The sequence below is a fragment of the Phaethon aethereus genome (genome assembly GCF_964289735.1).
Source record: "Phaethon aethereus genome assembly, contig: HAP1_SCAFFOLD_149, whole genome shotgun sequence".
Classification (NCBI taxonomy): Eukaryota; Metazoa; Chordata; class Aves; order Phaethontiformes; family Phaethontidae; genus Phaethon; species Phaethon aethereus.
In genome coordinates this window covers 295,606-310,971 of record NW_028114053.1, presented here as the reverse complement: position 1 = coordinate 310,971, position 15,366 = coordinate 295,606, and the positions used below count along the sequence as shown (strand labels likewise).

The following is a 15,366-nucleotide window of genomic DNA, read 5'->3' as shown; positions in this document are numbered from 1 at the left end:
AAGCCAGATTACAATTAAACTGGAATGATTTACGTGTCTATCGGATCGAGTTAATGTGTATCTTGAGGAGAGAAACTAGGGGAGACCCTCCTCTTGAGACACGAGGCTCAGAGTGGACCAAAATCCACCCCTAGTCCTGGACTTGGTCAACGGTTTATGACTAAGGTTAGGTAAGGAAAGTAAAGGAATGCCCTCCCGTTGAGTCCACCCACGAGGTTCAGGGTGGACCCCCATGCTTTCTAAAGTCCTTTTCAGAGGGGAGTCTAGGTGCGGCTGAATCCACTCCTAGTCCCAGACTTGGTCAACGGTTTACATGACTAAAGGGATAGAGTATCAGGGATTCTGGTGTAGTGATATAGTCCATGATTTTGTGCTTCCTGTCACTTAAAGATGGCAATTTATCCAATACAAAATAGCAGCAATCACATTCACTAACAATGCCGAGATAAGTCACAGTATCAAATCATATAAAACTTAGCAGCATAATCCACTGAAACTTACTACGAGAATTCTTTTTCAAAATATTTGTTCTGCAGTCTTTTCCTTTATTCTTTTCTAACAAGAGCTTCCATGAACTTGTGATACCTGTTTGGATAGGTACACAGTTCCACTAACAAGCTGAAAATAGCACCTACCAGACACCGACAACACGGTGTTTTCCCTGCTGCCCAGCCCAGCCCAGGATTACGGCACTGGTTGGTTTAGTACTGCAGGGTCCCATGGGGATCCCTGTCTGGGGGCTGGTTAAGCTCGGCAGTGTGAGCAGGAGGGTACGCTTTCTCATCTCACGTCCCTTCTTCCAGTCAGTTACGAGGGAGTCCCAGAGTCCTCTGGGCGTATTCTTCTGGACTGAAGGGTTCTTTCGTAGTGGAGACCCACCATAGAGAAACAGAAGGAAAGCTTCATCTTATGCTATAGGTTTGAGTGAGATGAAACTACAAAACGTTAACCAGGTGCTGAAAGCGTACGGCCCTTGGCTTGGAGTCCGGACAATCCAGTTCCTCTAACTCTTGCAGGCTGGCACAGCAGGGCAGGATCACGTCAGGCTACGTGAGACTGTGTCGGCATCCTCCAGCCTGGGCCCCAGCCACGGGGTGCCATCCTCCAGAAACAGGCTGCTCCAGCACGGGCCTGCCACGGGGTCACGGCCTCCTTCGGGCAGCCCCTGACCCGGCGTGGGGTCCTCCCCAGGCTGCAGGTGGAGATCTGCTCCAGCATGGAGCTGCATGGCTGCAGGGGCACAGCCTGCCTCACCATGGTCTTCAGCAGGGGCTGCAGGGGAACCTCTGCTGCGGCGCCTGGAGCACCTCCTGCCCCTCCTTCCGCACTGACCTTGGTGTCTGCAGAGCTCTTTTCACATGTTCTCACTCCTCTCTCCGGCTGCAAATGCCACGTGCCGGTTTTGTCCCCTTCTGAAATACGTTATCCCAGAGGTGCTGCCCCCGTCGCTGCCTGGCTTGGCCCCGCCGGGCACGGGCTCTATGGGACACAGGGGAAGCTTCTAGCAGCTTCTCACAGAAGCCACCCCTGCAGCCCTGCTGCCACAACCTTGCCACGCAAACCCCATGCAGAGGACGAGGTTGCCGTGCATAAACTCGCAAACCAACCAAGAACGGCTGCCATTGTGCTGTAACAGGAACGGTGTCACAGAGGGCGAGAAGGCAGGCATAAGTGTCCCGAGCAATCTCCATAGCAGGCTCACTCCAGGAAGACCCTCGTGGTGTGGGCATTCCCGTCCAAGAGCCTGCAGATGTGGTGGGGATGTCCTTTATCCTCCTGGATGCCTAGAGTCTGCAAAATAGTGACCTATCGTTGCAAAAATGAGAGAGCAAGTCTGTGCTGCAGTTCGCGTTTTCTTTTCTTTGGCTTTTTCTGTATTGTATTTGCCAGACAGACCCTGGCTGGCCACACATGTAGCAAGTAAGTGGAGGTTTTTACTACTAGTTGGCTTCTGTATCGATGTGTTCTTTGGCTGTTCCTTAATAACGGAGTTGATTTTTAAACAAAAATGCCAGTAAGATACCATGACTTTGGTAAAGCTTCTGTCAACAGCTTCAGCTAATAAGGGGGTGTCTCTATCCCACCGGGTGTGGACAGCTTTTGGGATTTAACCTGCAGTGGTTCAGTTCCCCACACATGATCGTGTGTGGCAGTGGGGTCTGCAATTTCCTCAGTTTGCTGGTTCAACCAGTGCAACTGCTAAAATGCGGACTGGGAGAGCTTCTCGGAAGTCCTAGAAACTGTGAGGTTAATCTCCAGAATTTACTGACATTTCTCTTCTTTTGAGGGGAAGCATCTTTTTTTTTTAACCTGCATAATGAAGACACATGACTGTCTAAGTTGACACTTAATGTGTGCTAGAAAAGCAATTAGTTTTGTGGTGAAATGCAAAATTCAAAACACTTTGTGTACGCTCCTGAACTCAGGAGCTGTGACTGTGGTTTGTCGGAATAGAACTGCCACAGCTAAGGTGGATTTTCAGCAAGCTTTAATGGGGGAACAGAAGCATTGACAGTTAAAGACCAATTGGCACTTTCCTGACCAAGTTTCCAATTCTTTTAGTTACTGGCAAAACAGGGCAAAAAATAGACACAAGAAACTGTAGAAAAAAGAGTAACCTAATCTATTGTCCTGTTACCCTCCTCTCTATGTAAAATAGCTGTTTCTACTGGAGAGATGTTGTGAAAGAAACATGTCGTCTCTTTGGATTTCCTTGTTCTGTGGGTTTCCCCACAAAAGGCATTTTTATAACAGCATCTGGTTAATTTTCCTTTGCACATTGCTGGTAAAGTCGCCCATGGATACGTAGAAGTCCATCCTTCGGTGAGTGTGAAAGTAACCTTTAGCTTTCCTAGCATTTAAGAATGGTGGAGCAAGCTGTGAGATTTGCCTTTTGTGACAGAGTGCCAGCCTTGCAGGCTGAAGGAAAGTCAACCGTAGCATCTTTGCAGCAGCAGCAAAGGGATCACGGGCTGTTTTCTAGCTTTCTGTTTAAAAACATCAAAACAGATGAAAGTCTGTTCTTGCAGGCAGAAGTTTGCCTTAAGACTACTGCTTAATGGGAGTCTGGCCTGAAATAAGATGACATTACTAATGTTTTAGCTGCACAATTTAGCACTGTCAGACCAAGCATAGGGCCCAGTGGGAAACATAGTTCTAGGCATTTAACATGACAGGAGGGCAATTATTCCCTGCTTTATTTTTCCCTTAATCATCTTCTATCCCCAGGTAAGCAAAATGCTAGCGATGCATGGAAAGCCATGCACTGATCTAACGCATGGCAAAGGAACATTCCCCTTCCCATTAGGGCACCCCTGGCTTGAGAGAGTTGGCCCTTAATCCGACGTTCAGGATGTCTGTCGTCTCGCTCCCTCCTTTGGCCAGTTCAGTACCTGTTGCACTGTTTCTCTTTACGCGTTGGGCAATGGCGCTGAGTCTCTCAGAAAATACAGGACGCTGTCTGTGTGCGTGTGTCTCTCTGTGACAGTGTGTCCAAGTACAGGTGACTTAAGGCACATAAATTTGTGAGAAGGTGATAGAACCCCCTGCATCTGCGTCGCAGCTGGGACTGGTGGGGGGTTCAGCTCACCGCACTTCAAGGATCTGCACTGTAGGCTTCAGTTTACACGTAGCCAACGGATCAGCCAGACTTCCCTTGCCTGCCCCACATCTGGAGTCTGCCGGACGTTGCCAACACCCCGGCGGTGGCTTTTATTCTCCGCTGCCTGTAACGGGAGCCCGGGTGAGCAGTCGGGATGCCTGCCTGGCAGCCCTGGGCAGGTCGGCAGGACGCGCCTTGCTGCCGAGAGGGCTGCATTCCCTCTGGGCTCCTGCTGCGGTGAGACACAGGCAAACAGGAGAAAGATCACTGTGTGAACTTAGGAGCAGGTGAAGAGGAGGTTGGTGCTGAAAAAGCAGCTTTTAGACAGGGAAGTTGAGCACCGTGGAAACAGGCAATATGATTAGCCCATGGCTAAAACAGTAAAGAAACAAATAGCCATCTCTCCAAAGGCAAATTCCCAACAAGACTACGCAGTGGGCTTTGCCCTTTGATGTGCGTTAATTAACGTAGCCAGTAGGCACCTGTAAGCTTAATTAACTCTTACCATGTCTGTAGATACAATGCCAAAGCAATGAACCAGCAACTAGATGTGACCTCTAGCGATATATCCAAGCATGACATTTTGTGAAATTGGACTTTGACAAAGCACGGGCATGGATAAGTTGTTTTCAGCAAGAATGAAAAACGCCAAGACAACTTACCAAAACAGCAGGGTCATTTGTAACCTTTAAATTGTGCTGTGCCACGTGTAACTTAGCACCGGGGCCTGTAGGACTACAGGCATGTCCAGATTGGTTCCTGAAGATGTCAGAAGGAAAGCGGCGTTAGCTTTGACAGTCCCTGTAGTGGCCGATTTAAAGTGGCCTCTTCACATTCCTTTCCTTTTCCAAGGCAAGCGGTCTTGAACCTATACAAACCCTGCCTGAAAATGTGGCTAGAAACCCAGGAATGGGAGCGGAGGGGTGGTCTCTTTCGTGCCATGTTGAGAGCAGGACTAGACAGAGGCACTTTGTAACTGCCCTTAGGTAGAGGTCTATATGGAGTCTAAAAGCCCTAAGCTCTGCTTAGAGCCCAGGATGTATCCATAAAATGCCATACAATGGATTAGTTTTTTCAAACCCACAAAGTAATTGCCAATCTAAACTGTGTTAGGGAATGTATGTTTTGAATTGCAAAATCAAAATTCAATAAGCTAGGAAGTGCTACGGTTGTATTTTTTTTTGTTTCTGTAACCTTAATGATCTTTTCAGTACGGCGTTTTATACATAATGTACGTCTGTGTTTTCTCTCTGTTATGCAGTCAAGTCCAGAATAACAGCAGTTTTTGAAATAATGGTCAGAAATCATATAATTACTAAAGCATTACCAGCTGTTTTTATGTGTTTTCACAGTAACAAAATCACTTCCTGCTTGCAAAACGTGCATGAACAAGACTACTCAAGTTAATGGTTTTCCCTGTTGTTTTGGGTGACCATAAAGCAAATTAATCTCCTACAAGAGCCCAAATTGGAACGAATTGTTACCGAAATCCTCGTCATGAGGGAAAACACAAACTCCAATATTGTGTAATGAATTAAACCCAACTTGTGTAATGAATTAAGGAAGAAATGGGGTTCTGGGAGAGGGTGGGGGCTGGAGCAGGTGGGTGCAGGTCTCTGTCTCTGGTTCTTTTCTGCATGTGGGGGCTATGGGGAACCCTGCTGGAGTGGTGGGTTAGGGGTAGCCGTACTCGTTGGCTGTCTCCATGTCAGCCTCCCTCAGCACAAAAAACTGCAGCTGGCCCAGTGGCATCTGCAGGGCCGCCCGCTCCCGCCCCTCCTGGGCCAGCTTGGTCATGCGCTCCCGCTCGGGCTGCTGCTCGGCTGTGATGGGCACCGAGTCCTCCTGCTCCTGCGGTGGGATGGGCACAGTGGTGAGGCCCCGCCAGGGCCTGAGGGATAGCAGGGAGTCGGCGGGAGGCTGCGGCACGTGCGGCGGCATGTGCAGCTGCTCTGGCAGCCCCTGGCGTGGGGTTTGGCCCCCCGTGGGGGACAGGCGCAGCCAGCTGGGCTGCCTGGGTTTGGGACGTGCACCAGTGCGTGCCTTGCTGCTCAGTGCCTCTGCCAGTGCCGACTCCTTCTTGCCATGAGGTGGGGTCTCGGGGCTGCCGGCAGGGGACCAGGGTCCCTGGGGGGCACGCTTGGGGCTCTGGATCGGGCGGTTGGTGCACCGGCCCCACGATCTTCACTCCTCACCCCCGTGGAGGGATGTCTCGATGGCGTTGAGAAATGTGCCCTCTGGTCGGTGCGGGGCATCCTTGGCCCCAGGTTGAGGTGGCTTTTCCTGGGGACGCCGGTACCGCCTGGGGTGGGGATGCTGGTGGTGGGGCTGTCAGCAGCGGGACGGGGTAGACATGGCGGCTCCAGGGGTGTTGGTACCAGGCCGCGGTGGGGGGGCGGGTTCCGCGGCGGTGGTTCCTCGCAGAAACCGCCAGGTGGCGCCGCGGCTGCAGCCTCTGCCGGGCAGGGGGCGCGGCCTCCTCTGCGGGGGGGGGGCCGGTGGGGGCGCGGGGTGATGGCGGAAGCGGCGCTGGGCGGGCCCGGGGCCGGCGCCCTCATGGCGGGCAGAAGGGGCTCCCCCCATGCCAGAGCGGTGCGTGCGCCTGCCCCGCCTTACGCCTGCCCGCACCGCTCCGCGTCCTCGTCCCGTCCCGGGGCCTCCCAGGGCTGCCCCGGGGCACTGCAGGGGCGTGCGGCCTGGTGCTGCCGGGAGCCGCGGGGCGCGGCGAGTCCCTGACGCCGGCAGCCGGCAGCGCGGTGTCGCCTGTTCCGGTGAACGTAGCGCAGCGCCTGGCAGTGGGGAGCTGTAGCTTAGAGTGCGGGGGTCTGGGGGGACCAGGGTGGGCGAGGGTCCCTGGGCCGGGCGTGGGGCCGCAGCCCCGGGCCAGCCGTTTAAGGCCTCCGTGCGGCAGGGCTTCAGTGGGCCGGCTGCATTAAACCTGTCCCCTCCCGCTGCGCAAAGGCCCTTTGCCCGCTGGCCTCCTGCCGGGTCCTCGGGCGCTTGACTGGCACGTTGCTGCCGTGGAAGCTCTCTGCTCGCTGCTTCCTGCCCGCTGCCACCTGCTGCCACGCCGTCCCCGTCCCGCTTCCCCTCCAGAGGGTTTTCGAGTGTTAGGCCACCTGGTGCACCACCATCTTCTTTTTCGTTGGGGGCATGCTGTCCTGCGGGGAGGTCTCTGGCATCGTGGAGGCACTGGCTGGCGCGGGGCGCTTGGCCTTCTTGCTGCGCTCTTCTCTCCGTCTGGGCACCACCCGGCAGGAGATGGTGCCTGGGGGCAGCAGCAAGGAGCTTGAACACACCCGGGGCTGCATCTGCAATGCCCCCTCTGCCAGTTGGCCCATCTGGGGCAGATGATGCTGGGGGGCAGCCGGGAACCCTGCCAGGGCTCTGGGCAGTGGGATCTGCAGGGGGCTCAGCAGGGGACTCTCCGGAGGACCCTTCAGGGGATCCTTGTTGGGACTCTCCCCAGGCCTGTTCTCTGAAGTCTCCTCTGCGGTCTCTGGAGGACTCTGCGCAGAACTGCCTGCAGAGCTCTCCTCGGAAGTCTCCACGGGTCTCACTGGCTGCCCGGTGGGGAGGTCTTCTGCCACCTCACACTGCTTCCCCTTGGGGTCCTGCAAAGGGTAGGCTGCGACCCCCCAGGAGGGATTGGTGTCCCCCAGCGTTGCCGCCACCAGGTGGTCCTCAAGGTAGTTGCCCTCTGCCCTGTCCTCCAAGAAGCTGGGAACTTGGTTGAAGGATGCGGTGCTGCAAAGGCTGTTGGGGAAATCAAGGACATCAGGGACAGTGTTCTAGCTGTCCCCCCACCCCACCATCACCAGTGGCTCCTGGGGCAGCCACCCTCTGCAACATACTCCAAGATGTCGGGGAGCTCACTGAGGAGGTCAGTCAGGTCGGGGACATGAGGGATGGTGTCCTTGCTGTACCCCAGCTCCGCCGCCGCCACTGGCTCCTTGGGGCAGCTGCCCTCTGCCCCATACTCAAAGAGGTGGGGGAACTCATTGAAGAAGGTGTTCAAGTCGAGAACATCAGGGACTGTGTCCTCATTCTCCTGCAGCCCCGCCGCTGCCACTGGCTCCTTGGGGCAGTCGCCCGCTGCCCTGTCCTCCAAGAAGTTGGGGACTTGGTTGAAGGAGGCAGTGCTGCAAAGGCTGTTGGGGAAATCAAGTACATCAGGGACGGTGTCCTAGCTGTCCTCCCACTACCACTGACTCCTGGGGCAGCCCCCTCTGCCACGTACTCGAAGAGGTCGGGGAGCTCACTGAGGAGGTCAGTCAAGTCAGGGACATCCGGGAACACGTCGTCGCTGTTTCCCAGCCCTGCCGCTGCCGCTTGCTCCTTGGGGCAGCCGCCCTCTGCCACGTACTCAGAGAGGTCAGGGAGCTCAGAGAGGAAGGCGGTAAAGCTGGGGCTGTCGAGGCTGTTGGGGACGGTGTCGAGCCAGGTGAGCATCTGGTTGATGCTGGCTTCCTCTGCCTGCCCAGGAAAGGCCTCAGCGAATACGGCTGCCCCCTGAGCAAGCCGATGCGCGGGCATCCCTGGGGCCGCTGGGGTGGTTACCACTGCTGAAAAAGCCAAGCCAAACCCGGGGTGGTGCAAGCTTTCCTCCACTTGGCCACCCACCTGCAGGCTCTGCCAGTCCCCAAAACTCACCTTTTGGCTTTGTCGTGGTTCTGCTGGTCAGCAGAGCCAGGGTGGTCTGGTGGGGGCTGGCGGCAGGGTCACTGTCCTCAGTGGCCGCCCCATCTTTGCTGGAGGCCTCCGAGAGCTGCTGGGCACTGCCGGGCAGGGTGTGGAGCACAGGGGGGCCCTGCCCGCAGTGCTGAGCTGTGGGGTGGTGGGGGTCTGGACAGGCAGGAATGTGCTGCGAGCAGGAGCCTGTGGGGTACAGGAGCTGCCCCTGGAGCACGGTCCCAGGCCCCAGCCCCACGGGCTGGTGGGGCACCAGCGCTCTCATCCCCAGCTGCCGTCCCCAGCCATAGGCAGGGAGACAGGCAGCATGCATGGGGGGGAGCTGCACCCCGCAGGGAGGCTGCCCCATGGCGGGGAGCTGCACCGGCTGCCCCGGGACCCCCAGGGGCCCTGGCACCTCCTGCCAGACGCCGGCCTGCACCAGCTGGGAGGTGACGTGGTGGAGCTGGGCAGGCTCAGAGGACACCAGGACAGAGGGTGACACGCTGGCAGTGACCGGTGACGGCATGACTGGAACGGCGAAGCTCACGCCGGGCACTTGCGATGCCATCAGCAGCCGCAGAGGGAAGCTCTCTGCTGGGGGAAGCAAAAAGGGGTGGTGGGGTGAGGTATCGGCGGGCAGAGCCAGCGGGGGGTTACATGGGGGGCAGGAGCACTGCGAGGAGCGGGAGCCGCTGCTGTACCTGCCGTGGCGGTTGGTCAGTGTGGGGTTTGTTGGGGGCAAAGAGCCTCCGTCCCCATGGCGAACATTCCGCCAGCACCTGCTTCAGCCAGCCTCGCGAGGGTTTGGTTTTCATAGCACAACACCTTCCCCTCTCAGTTATTTCCCATCTGGCTGATGATTTCCTGTCCTTAATGATGGTTTCCCATCCCCACCACCGTTTCCCATCCCAGCGATGATTTCTCAGCCCCATGATGGTTTCCTATCCCAATGGTTTCCTACCCCGACAGTTTCCCAACCCAACCATGCCTTTTGGGGGGAGGTGAATTTCCTGTGCAAAGGGAAGGAATGGGGCCAGGACCCTGTGGCCACGATGGAGAGCTTTCACAAAAATTTGGCAACTGGCCCCTGCCCACCGAGGAGAGAGCCTGGGACGCCCAGTCTAGCGTTACGGGAGGAATTGTTGCATTCGTGCACGTGAGCTGTCCCGTTCAGACTGAGGCACCCCGAATGCGGTGTCACGCACGGTTCTTACACCTTTCACGTGTTCAGGTACAAACTGATTTGACCAATTGCTACTTAACACACACACACGCACCCCCCACCCACGCGGGCGGCTGTTTTGCAAAGCGAGGCTAAATCTGTGGTGTTGTCATCCTTCTGCTTCTTTCTTGATCCCGGCGTCCCTGGAGTCGGTCTGGCTGCAGTTCCTTATCCCGGTGCCAGAGGAGGGGAGGGTTTCACAGGAAGAGCCACCTCAACCCGGGGCCAAGGATGCCCCGCACCGACCAGAGGGCACATTTCTCAACGCCATCGAGACATCCCTCCACGGGGGTGAGGAGTGAAGGTCGTGGGGCCGGTGCACCAACCGCCCGATCCAGAGCCCCAAGCCAGCCCCAGCGTGCCCCCCAGGGACCCTGGTCCCCTGCCGGCAGCCCCGAGACCCCAACTCATGGCAAGAAGGAGGCGGTACCGGCGTCCCCAGGAAGAGCCACCTCAACCCGGGGCCAAGGATGCCCCGCACTGACCAGAGGGCACATTTCTCAACGCCGTCGAGACATCCCTCCACGGGGGTGAGGAGTGAAGGTCGTGGGGCCGGTGCACCAACCGCCCGATCCAGAGCCCCAAGCCAGCCCCAGCGTGCCCCCCAGGGACCCTGGTCCCCTGCCGGCAGCCCCGAGACCCCAACTCATGGCAAGAAGGAGTCGGCACCGGCAGTGGCACTGAGCAGCAAGGCACGCACTGGTGCACGTCCCAAACCCAGGCAGCCCAGCTGGCTGCGCCTGTCCCCCACGGGGGGCCAAACCCCACGCCAGGGGCTGCCAGAGCAGCTGCACATGCCGCCGCACGTGCCGCAGCCTCCCGCCGACTCCCTGCTATCCCTCAGGCCCTGGCAGGGCCTCACCACTGCGCCCATCCCACCGCAGGAGCAGGAGGACTCGGTGCCCATCACAGCCGAGCAGCAGCCCGAGCGGGAGCGCATGACCAAGCTGGCCCAGGAGGGGCGGGAGCGGGCGGCCCTGCAGATGCCACTGGGCCAGCTGCAGTTTTTTGTGCAGAGGGAGGCTGACATGGAGACAGCCAACGAGTACGGCTACCCCTAACCCACCGCTCCAGCATGGTTCCCCATAGCCCCCAAATGCAGAAAAGAACCAGAGACAGAGACCTGCACCCACCTGCTCCAGCCCCCACCCTCTCCCAGAACCCCATCTCTTCCTTAATTCCAGCCCCCACCCTCTCCCAGAACCCCATTTCTTCCTTAATTCATTACACAATATTGGAGTTTGTGTTTTCCCTCATGACGAGGATTTCGGTAACAATTCGTTCCAATTTGGGCTCTTGTAGGAGATTAATTTGCTTTATGGTCACCCAAAACAACAGGGAAAACCATTAACTTGAGTAGTCTTGTTCATGCACGTTTTGCAAGCAGGAAGTGATTTTGTTACTGTGAAAACACATAAAAACAGCTGGTAATGCTTTAGTAATTATATGATTTCTGACCATTATTTCAGCAACTGCTGTTATTCTGGACTTGACTGCATAACAGAGAGAAAACACAGACGTACATTACGTATAAAACGCCGTACTGAAAAGATCATTAAGGTTACAGAAACAAAAAAAAATACAACCGTAGCACTTCCTAGCTTACTGAATTTTGATTTTGCAATTCAAAACATACATTCCCTAACACAGTTTAGATTGGCAATTACTTTGTGGGTTTGAAAAAACTAATCCATTGTATGGCATTTTATGGATACATCCTGGGCTCTAAGCAGAGCTTACGGCTTTTAGACCCCATATAGACCTCTACCTAAGGGCAGTTACAAAGTGCCTCTGTCTAGTCCTGCTCTCAACATGGCACGAAAGAGACCACCCCTCCGCTCCCATTCCTGGGTTTCTAGCCACATTTTCAGGCAGGGTTTGTATAGGTTCAAGACCGCTTGCCTTGGAAAAGGAAAGGAATGTGAAGAGGCCACTTTAAATCGGCCACTACAGGGAATGTCAAAGCTAACGCCGCTTCCTTCTGACATCTTCAGGAACCAATGTGGACATGCCTGTAGTCCTACAGGCCCCGGTGCTAAGTTACACGTGGCACAGCACAATTTCAAGGTTACAAATGACCCTGCTGTTTTGGTAAGTTGTCTTGGCTTTTTTCATTCTTGCTGAAAACAACTTATCCATGCCCGTCCTTAGTCAAAGTCCAATTTCACAAAATGTCATGCCTGGATATATCGCTAGAGGTCACATCTAGTTGCTGGTTCATTGCTTTGGCATTGTATCTATAGACATGGTAACAGTTAATTAAGGTAACGGGTGTCTACTGGCTACGTTAATTAACGCACATCAAAGGGCAAAGCCCGCTGCGTAGTCTTGTTGGGAATTTGCCTTTGGAGAGATGGCTATTTGTTTCTTTACTGTTTTAGCCATGGGCTAATCATATTGCCTGTTTCCATGGCGCTCAACTTCCCTGTCTAAAAGCTCCTTTTTCAGCACCAACCTCCTCTTCACCTGCTCCTAAGTTCACACAGCGATCTTTCTCCTGTTTGCCTGTGTCTCACCACAGCAGGAGCCCAGAGGGAATGCAGCCCTCTCGGCAGCAAGGCGCGTCCTGCCGACCTGCCCAGGGCTGCCAGGCAGGCATCCCGACGGCTCACCCGGGCTCCCATTACAGGCAGCGGAGAATAAAAGCCACCGCCGGGGTGTTGGCAACCGTCCGGCAGACTCCAGATGTGGGGCAGGCAAGGGAAGTCTGGCTGATCCGTTGGCTACGTGTAAACTGAAACCTACAGTGCAGATCCTGTGATCTGCAGTGATCATACCAGAACTACTCACCTGCCTAAATAAATAAACTCACCTTCCCTAATTAAGGGAAAAATAAAGAAGGGAATAATCGCCTTCCTGTCATGTCAAATGCCTTGAACTGTTTCCCACTGAGCTCTATGCTTGGTCTGAGAGTGCTAAAGTGTGCAGCTAGAACATGGACAATGTCGTCTTATTTCAGGCCAGACTCCCATTAAGCAGTAATCTTAAGGCAAACTTCTGCCTGCAAGAACAGACTTTCATCTGTTTTGATGTTTTTAAACAGAAAGTTAGAAAATAGCCCATGATCCCTTTGCTGCTGCTGCAAAGACGCTACGGTTGACTTTCCTTCAGCCTGCAAGGCTGGCACTCTGTCAGAAAGGGCAAATCTCACAGCTTGCTCCACCATTCTTAAATGCTAGGAAAGCCAAAGGTTACTTTCACACTCACCGAAGGATGGACTTCTACGTATCCATGGGCGACTTTACCAGCAATGTGCAAAGGAAAATTAACCAGATGCTGTTATAAAAATGCCTTTTGTGGGGAAACCCACAGAACAAGGAAATCCAAAGAGACGACATGTTTCTTTCACAACATCTCTCCAGTAGAAACAGCTATTTTACATAGAGAGGAGGGTAACAGGACAATAGATTAGGTTACTCTTTTTTCTACAGTTTCTTGTGTCTATTTTTTGCCCTGTTTTGCCAGTAACTAAAAGAATTGGAAACTTGGTCAGGAAAGTGCCAATTGGTCTTTAACTGTCAATGCTTCTGTTCCCCCATTAAAGCTTGCTGAAAATCCACCTTAGCTGTGGCAGTTCTATTCTGACAAACCACAGTCACAGCTCCTGAGTTCAGGAGCGTACACAAAGTGTTTTGAATTTTGCATTTCACCACAAAACTAATTGCTTTTTTAGCACACATTAAGTGTCAACTTAGACAGTCATGTGTCTTCATTATGCAGGTTAAAAAAAAAAAGATGCTTTCCCTCAAAAGAAGAGAAATGTCAGTAAATTCTGGAGATTAACCTCACAGTTTCTAGGACTTCCGAGAAGCTCTCCCAGTCCGCATTTTAGCAGTTGCACTGGTTGAACCAGCAAACTGAGGAAATTGCAGACCCCACTGCCACACACGATCATGTGTGGGGAACTGAACCACTGCAGGTTAAATCCCAAAAGCTGTCCACACCCGGTGGGATAGAGACACCCCCTTATTAGCTGCAGCTCTTGACAGAAGCTTTACCAAAGTCATGGTATCTTACTGGCATTTTTGTTTAAAAATCAACTCCGTTATTAAGGAACAGCCAAAGAACACATCGATACAGAAGCCAACTAGTAGTAAAAACCTCCACTTACTTGCTACATGTGTGGCCAGCCAGGGTCTGTCTGGCAAATACAATACAGAAAAAGCCAAAGAAAAGAAAACGCGAACTGCAGCACAGACTTGCTCTCTCATTTTTGCAACGATAGGTCACAATTTTGCAGACTCTAGGCATCCAGGAGGATAAAGGACATCCCCATCACATCTGCAGGCTCTTGGACGGGAATGCCCACACCACGAGGGTCTTCCTGGAGTGAGCTGCTATGGAGATTGCTCGGGACACTTATGCCTGCCTTCTCGCCCTCTGTGACACCGTTCCTGTTACATCACAATGGCAGCCGTTCTGGGTTGGTTTGTGAGTTTATGCACAGCAACCTCGTCCTCTGCATGGGGTTTGCGTGGCAAGGTTGTGGCAGCAGGGCTGCAGGGGTGGCTTCTGTGAGAAGCTGCTAGAAGCTTCCCCTGTGTCCCATAGAGCCCGTGCCCGCTGGCTCCAAGACGGACCCGGCACTGGCCAAGGCCAAACCAGGCAGCGACGGGGGCAGCACCTCTGGGATAACATATTTCAGAAGGGGACAAAACCGGCACGTGGCATTTGCAGCCGGAGAGAGGAGTGAGAACATGTGAAAACAGCCCTGCAGACACCAAGGTCAGTGCGGAAGGAGGGGCAGGAGGTGCTCCAGGCGCCGCAGCAGAGGTTCCCCTGCAGCCCCTGGTGAAGACCATGGTGAGGCAGGCTGTGCCCCTGCAGCCATGCAGCTCCACGCTGGAGCAGATCTCCACCTGCAGCCCGGGGAGGACCCCCCGCCAGGGCAGGGGGATGCCCGAAGGAGGCCGTGACCCCGTGGGACACCCGTGCTGCAGCAGGATCCTGGCAGGACCTGCGGAAAAGACATCCGGAGCAAAGCTGAGCCCGTGTGCTGGTGCACATCCCTCCCTTGTACCTGGGCCACTCTAAATTGCCTGACCAGCCTCGGCCTCTGAACAAAGGGTTTGGCAGAGAGAGGCCCTCAGCCGTACCAGGTGCTCTCGTGTAGACGAGGAGGAGAATGGCACTGAGGGTATCAGAGACGCAATCACCTGAACAAGGTACAGGACATGAACGGAACTAATCAATTATCTCCAGACAATTCTGGCAGCGGTAACGTCAAAACCTTGAGAAATCACCTGCCTGCATTGTGGAAACTCACTGATGCCTAAAGTCAGTCATCTCCCAGTCCTATAAAGAGTGGTCCCAAGTGAGACCCTTTGAGCTCTCCTGGACCGCAGCGGGCTGCAACTAGCACCTCCCTCTGAGTGGGACGCCTCTCAGAGCCTGTGAACCCTCAAGTTCACGATCAGCTCAGAGGCTCGACTGTGCAGCCATTGAGCGACACAAAGCATTTGATGTGAGTATTTGACTGAATTCCAGGGGGATATTGAATAGGTACCTTGGTACATCTCTCTCTCTTTTCTCTAGATCTCTTTAAGGGTCTCTGTCTCTACACCTATAGGTGTGTGTGTGATTAAGGACTTCTAAGTTTCAGTGGATTATGCTGCTAAGTTTTATATGATTTGATACTGTGACTTATCTCGGCATTGTTAGTGAATGTGATTGCTGCTATTTTGTATTGGATAAATTGCCATCTTTAGGTTACAGGAAGCACAAAATCATGGACTATATCACTACACCAGAATCCCCGATACCCTGTCCCTTTAGTCATAAACTGTTGACCAAATCTGGGAATAGGAGTGGATTCAGTCGCACCTAGACTCCTCTCTGAGAAGGACTTTAGAAAGCATTGGGGTCCTCT

At 54.1% G+C, this 15,366-nt stretch overlaps 1 pseudogene across 1 annotated transcript in view; it reads right to left on the bottom strand.

Annotated features, from left to right (window-relative positions):
* Positions 1-15,366, bottom strand: part of LOC309416315 (E3 ubiquitin-protein ligase RBBP6-like) — a 38,317-nt pseudogene that overhangs the window by 6,119 nt on the left and 16,832 nt on the right. The gene's annotated exons all lie outside the window — the stretch shown is intronic.